This window comes from Lolium perenne, chromosome 3 (assembly GCF_019359855.2).
Source record: "Lolium perenne isolate Kyuss_39 chromosome 3, Kyuss_2.0, whole genome shotgun sequence".
NCBI lineage: Eukaryota > Viridiplantae > Streptophyta > Magnoliopsida > Poales > Poaceae > Lolium > Lolium perenne.
Genome location: NC_067246.2, coordinates 70,155,285 through 70,161,938, shown reverse-complemented (window position 1 = coordinate 70,161,938; position 6,654 = coordinate 70,155,285). Strand labels below are relative to the sequence as shown.

At 40.4% G+C, this 6,654-nt stretch overlaps 1 long non-coding RNA gene across 1 annotated transcript; it reads left to right on the top strand.

Annotated features, from left to right (window-relative positions):
• The first annotated feature begins 3,575 nt into the window (after positions 1-3,575).
• On the top strand, positions 3,576-5,837 carry LOC127341555 (uncharacterized). The gene is made up of 4 exons (XR_007875636.1): positions 3,576-3,851; positions 4,014-4,143; positions 4,814-4,941; positions 5,665-5,837. It is a non-coding gene; the product is annotated as an uncharacterized lncRNA (long non-coding RNA).
• Positions 5,838-6,654: the final 817 nt, after the last annotated feature.

Genomic DNA, 6,654 nt, shown 5'->3' with positions numbered 1-6,654 from the left:
GAAAAGGGAGCCTCTGAAACTCACATAGAAAAGATAATATGCATAGTTGAGAAAACTCCGCACCCCGCTGAGAATGCACCACCCTTCGATAATACTTGATACACACTTTCTGCGCCTAGCTGAAAGGCGTTAAAGAAAAGCGCTTATGGGAGACAACCCATGTTTTTACCTACAGTACTTTGTTTTTATTTTGTGTCTTGGAAGTTGTTTACTACTGTAGCAACCTCTCCTTATCTTAGTTTTGTGTTTTGTTGTGCCAAGTTAAGCCGTTGATAGAAAAGTAAGTACTAGATTTGGATTACTGCGCAGTTCCAGATTTCTTTGCTGTCACGAATCTGGATCCACCTCCCTGTAGGTAGCTCAGAAAATTAAGCCAATTTACGTGCATGATCCTCAGATATGTACGCAACTTTCATTCAATTTGAGCATTTTCATCTGAGCAAGTCTGGTGCCATTTTAAAATTCGTCAATACGAACTGTTCTGTTTTGACAGATTCTGCCTTTTATTTCGCATTGCCTCTTTTGCTATGTTGGATGAATTTCTTTGATCCACTAATGTCCAGTAGCATTATGCAATGTCCAGAAGTGTTAAGAATGATTGTGTCACCTCTGAATATGTCAATTTATATTGTGCACTAACCCTCTAATGAGTTGTTTCGAGTTTGGTGTGGAGGAAGTTTTCAAGGATCAAGAGAGGAGTATGATGCAACATGATCAAGGAGAGTGAAAGCTCTAAGCTTGGGGATGCCCCGATGGTTCACCCCTGCATATATCAAGAAGACTCAAGCGTCTAAGCTTGGGGATGCCCAAGGCATCCCCTTCTTCATCGACAACATTATCAGGTTCCTCCCCTGAAACTACATTTTTATTCCATCACATCTTATGTGCTTTTTCTTGGAGCGTCGGTTTGTTTTTGTTTTTGTTTTGTTTGAATAAAATGGATCCTAGCATTCACTTTATGGGAGAGAGACACGCTCCGCTGTAGCATATGGACAAGTATGTCCTTGGTTTCTACTCATAGTATTCATGGCGAAGTTTCTCCTTCGTTAAATTGTTATATGGTTGGAATTGGAAAATGATACATGTAGTAATTGCTATAAATGTCTTGGGTAATGTGATACTTGGCAATTGTTGTGCTCATGATTAAGCTCTTGCATCATATGCTTTGCACCCATTAATGAAGAAATACATAGAGCATGCTAAAATTTGGTTTGCATATTTGGTTTCTCTAAGGTCTAGATAATTTCTAGTATTGAATTTGAACAACAAGGAAGACGGTGTAGAGTCTTATAATGTTTTCAATATGTCTTTTATGTGAGTTTTGCTGCACCGGTTCATCCTTGTGTTTGTTTCAAATAAGCCTTGCTAGCCTAAACCTTGTATCGAGAGGGAATACTTCTCATGCATCCAAAATACTTGAGCCAACCACTATGCCATTTGTGTCCACCATACCTACCTACTACATGGTATTTTCCGCCATTCCAAAGTAAATTGCTTGAGTGCTACCTTTAAAATTCCATCATTCACCTTTGCAATATATAGCTCATGGGACAAATAGCTTAAAAACTATTGTGGTATTGAATATGTAATTATGCACTTTATCTCTTATTAAGTTGCTTGTTGTGCGATAACCATGTTTACTGGGGACGCCATCAACTTTTTATTGTTGAATTTCATGTGAGTTGCTATGCATGTTCGTCTTGTCTGAAGTAAGGGCGATCTACACTGAGTTGAATGGTTTGAGCATGCATATTGTGAGAGAAGAACATTGGGCCGCTAACTAAAGCCATGATCCATGGTGGAAGTTTCAGTTTTGGACAAACATCCTCAAATCTCTAATGAGAAAAGAATTAATTGTTGTTGAATGCTTAAGCATTAAAAGAGGAGTCCATTATCTGTTGTCTATGTTGTCCCGGTATGGATGTCTAAGTTGAGAATAATCAAAAGCGAGAAATCCAAATGCGAGCTTTCTCCTTAGACCTTTGTACAAAGCGGCATAGAGGTACCCCTTTGTGATACTTGGTTAAAGCATATGTATTGCGGTGATAATCCAGGTAGTCCAAGCTAATTAGGACAAGGTGCGGGCACTATTAGTACACTATGCATGAGGCTTGCAACTTATAAGATATAATTTACATGATGCATATGCTTTATTACTACCGTTGACAAAATTGTTTCATGTTTTCAAAATCAAAGCTCTAGCACAAATATAGCAATCGATGCTTTTCCTCTATGAAGGACCATTCTTTTACTTTCAATGTTGAGTCAGTTCACCTATTTCTCTCCACCTCAAGAAGCAAACACTTGTGTGAACTGTGCATTGATTCCTACATACTTGCTTATTGCACTTATTATATTACTCTATGTTGACAATATCCATGAGATATACATGTTACAAGTTGAAAGCAACCGCTGAAACTTAATCTTGTTTTGTGTTGCTTCAATACCTTTACTTTGAATTATTGCTTTATGAGTTAACTCTTATGCAAGAGTTATTGATGCTTGTCTTGAAGTGCTATTCATGAAAAGTCTTTGCTTTATGATTCACTTGTTTACTCATGTCATATACATTGTTTTGATCGCTGCATTCACTACATATGCTTTACAAATAGTATGATCAAGATTATGATGGCATGTCACTCCAGAAATTATCTGTGTTATCGTTTTACCTGCTCGGGACGAGCAGAACTAAGCTTGGGGATGCTGATACGTCTCCGACGTATCGATAATTTCTTATGATCCATGCCACATTATTGATGTTATCTACATGTTTTATGCACACTTTATGTCATATTCGTGCTTTTTCTGGAACTAACCTATTAACAAGATGCCGAAGTGCCAGTTGCTGTTTTCTGCTGTTTTTGGTTTCAGAAATCCTAGTAAGGAAATATTCTCGGAATTGGACAAAATCAAAGCCCAGGGGCCTATTTTTCCACGAAGCTTCCAGAAGTCCGAAGACGAAACGAAGAGGGGCCACGGGGTGGCCAAACCCTAGGGCGGTGCGCCCCCCCCCCCCCCCTGGCCGCGCCGGCCTATGGTCTGGGCCCCCCGTGCCGCCTCTTGACTTGCCCTTCCGCCTACTTAAAGCCTCCGTGACGAAACCCCCAGTACCGAGAGCCACGATACGGAAAACCTTCCAGAGACGCCGCCAACGCCGATCCCATCTCGGGGGATCCAGGAGATCGCCTCCGGCACCCTGCCGGAGAGGGGAATCATCTCCCGGAGGACTCTACGCCGCCATGGTCGCCTCCGGTGTGATGTGTGAGTAGTCTACCCCTGGACTATGGGTCCATAGCAGTAGCTAGATGGTTGTCTTCTCCCCATTGTGCTATCATTGTCGGATCTTGTGAGCTGCCTAACATGATCAAGATCATCTATCTGTAATTCTATATGTTGCGTTTGTTGGGATCCGATGAATAGAGAATACTTGTTATGTTGATTATCAAAGTTATATCTACGTGTTGTTTATGATCTTGCATGTTTTCCGTTACTAGTAGATCACTACACCACAAACCCCCGTATAGCTACGTATAAGTTACAACGGTTTGAGGATGCGCTGCTACGGAACAACTTGCCCCACTTCCCGAGCGAGCGGATAAGACGTGTTCCATATAACCCCCCTTAATCCCAATCCTTCTCCTCCAGCTAGTAATACGTACTGTCCGCCGATGGGAAACCACCCCCAAAATCCTATGCGAGCATCTCCATCTCGATCTATCTCTATTGCTGTCTCCTTCTCCAGGTTCCACCGGTCGTGCTTCGTTCTCATATGGGATTCGGATTCCAAAGATTAGGCAATGATTTCCGGCGGCGAGACGAACACCATTGCATCACCGACCATTGACGAGCGAGTAGGTGCAGCGGCACTGCTGGTCCGGCAATCCAATTCGGAACTGGACATCTTTAAATCTCCCTCTCACCCCATCCAATTTTTGCAGTCTTTTTTTCGAGATCTAAATATAGTATTGTTTTTGCAGTCTTTGGTTGGCTTGATCTGTTACTCATTATCTTAGGTAATTTGCTTTGTGGATCTGTGATGCTCCGCCTACCGTTCCTGCCTCTCATTCACGGACGCTCGCTCCTGGGTATTCTGCAACAGTGCCAAATTCCCTGCCCTCACCCAGCTTCGCCTCTCTTAATCAGGTGACCAAGTCCTACAGGTCAATCGGTCCTTCTTACTAATTTCACTCACCCTGCTCTCAAGTCTCACCCAGCATGGCCTCCCCTAATCAGTACATGATATGTTCTACTAAATTTTATATCATAGCAGCTTCTATTGTTGTTGATGGCGTTATGCGATATGCATGTAGTGTCTGAACATCAACTTGGGTTTTATGGTTTGACAGTGGTACGGTTGATTACCTAGTTATCGTTTTGTTCATCTGATCCATAAATATTAGACATCCCGTGCTTATGAGGTGCTAGGCAATCCTTCGATTTTATATGTGCAGAAACACAGATCCGTTCTTACCTATATATGCACTTGAAGAAATATCTTACGGACCAGTTTCAGTCTGTTGGCTATACATGTGGGGAACAAAATAATTTATTAGCTCAAATTCATCTTGCATTCGATGATTTGTGTATGAATGTCAATGGTATGCAACTTTCAGGCTGCGCTGACTTCTAATATTATATTTAATAAAATCCTTACTACTCATGGAGGGAGATCACTGAGATCTAACATTCTTTGACTGCCTAGATTATGTATTATGTATTATTCTTTGTCGGGTAATCTTCACATGAGGCTATACACAATAGTTTTGAAATTAATGCTGGTTTCTTATGACAGCTTTGTGTTTTGCAATTTCAGACCAGAGGCAAATCTTCATTCTTTGTGCAGTGCAAGTATGACAAGTATAAAGCCATGGTTGTACAGAAGAAGGGTTCATAGAGTAATCAGAGTATGTGGTGCAGCCTGGTGACGTCCTTGGTCCTGAGGTACTTATGGCTTCAAATATATCAGTCTAGGCATCTCACATACTAGCATCCATGCATAAGTGTGCAGATATATCTGAATTTACTTACTTCCCAATAATATGTAGTCTCTCCAAATTTACTACTCTGTATCAGGTTTCTTCTAGAAGGATGCACATGTAGTTGGGAAAGCACATAAATTCTTAGCAGATTAGGATGCGACATCTTTTATTCTATCTACTATATTCTTTTACATCTTTTACCCTCAACTATAACAGGTTTATTCAAAAGAAAATTATTAGGCAATTATAAAGCGTCATCTTTTATTGTGTTTGCTATATTCAATTAATCTTATACTCCGTGAACTATAAAAGGCTTCAAGATACTTCGTGTAAATCAGATTGCACTCCCAAGCAAAGCTCCCCCCAACGAGTACAGTAGTCTTGGAAGATTAATAACATCTAGAAAGAAGAGTTCATACAAGAATCTGCTGCAACCAAGAGATAATAATGTATATATGACAAAAAAATATTATTGTTTTGTTGTTGTTACTTTGACCTTGCTCTTTATAGAGAATAAACAATAACTCACTTCTGTGTTTAGAGAAGCGGTCATGCTAGAAGTGTAATTACCTCATGGCCTTCATCCGCTGTATCTTGCAGCTATTATAAATTGAAGTATTTTATTAACTTATTACTTGTATTGCTAATGTCACATTACTTATCACAGTTTGTTCTGTTGTTGCAGATTCCCAATACAAGTGGATGATGCAAGGCTGATAATAGTCCTACTACATATAGTTAGAAATTAGTGTTTAGAATTTCATTTTCACATATACACATCTTGTATTCATTGGATCATCTTCTTTGTAAAGCTACAAAGCTAATTCAATATATAAGGTCTTTCCGTTTATAATATTGTGGGCCATGTGCACTCTGCTGAACAAATAATCCAATATATATGATTCACCATTAATGGTTAGAGCTATCGAGTAACTCTTGTAAGATTTTGCAATGATTTCTATATTATTTTAAAAACCATTCATGCAGGTTAGCCACCAACGCATATGAACCGTTGTTCGGCTCTAACTATATGTGTTGCTATCTTACAACGCTTCCTTATGTCGTTTACCAACGCATGTATATGCGTAGTTGTAGACCCTTGCAACGCCACCTATGGCAACGCATGCTAAATCCGTTGGTGTAGAGGTTCCCAACGCCTATATGAACATTCGGCAACGCATTGATGCGTTGCTGAAGGGGGGTTCCTGTTGTAGTGGATGCTCTGGCCAAGTAGATGCTTGTAACTCCAAGAGGGAGTACTTATGCTCGATAGTGGGTTCATGCCTGCATTGACACCTGGGACAGTGACAGAAAGTTCTAAGGTTGTGTTGTGCTGTTGCCACTAGGGATAAAACATTGATGCTATGTCTAAGGATATAGTTGTTGATTACATTACGCACCATACTTAATGCAATTGTCTGTTGCTTTGCAACTTAATACTGGAGGGGTTCGGATGATAACCTGAAGGTGGACTTTTTAGGCATAGATGCAGTTGGATGGCGGTCTATGTACTTTGTCGTAATGCCCAATTAAATCTCACTATACTCATCATGATATGTATGTGCATGGTCATGCTCTCTTTATTTGTCAATTGCCCAACTGTAATTTGTTCACCCAACATGCTGCTTGTCTTATGGGAGAGACACCTCTAGTGAACTGTGGACCCCGGTCCAAT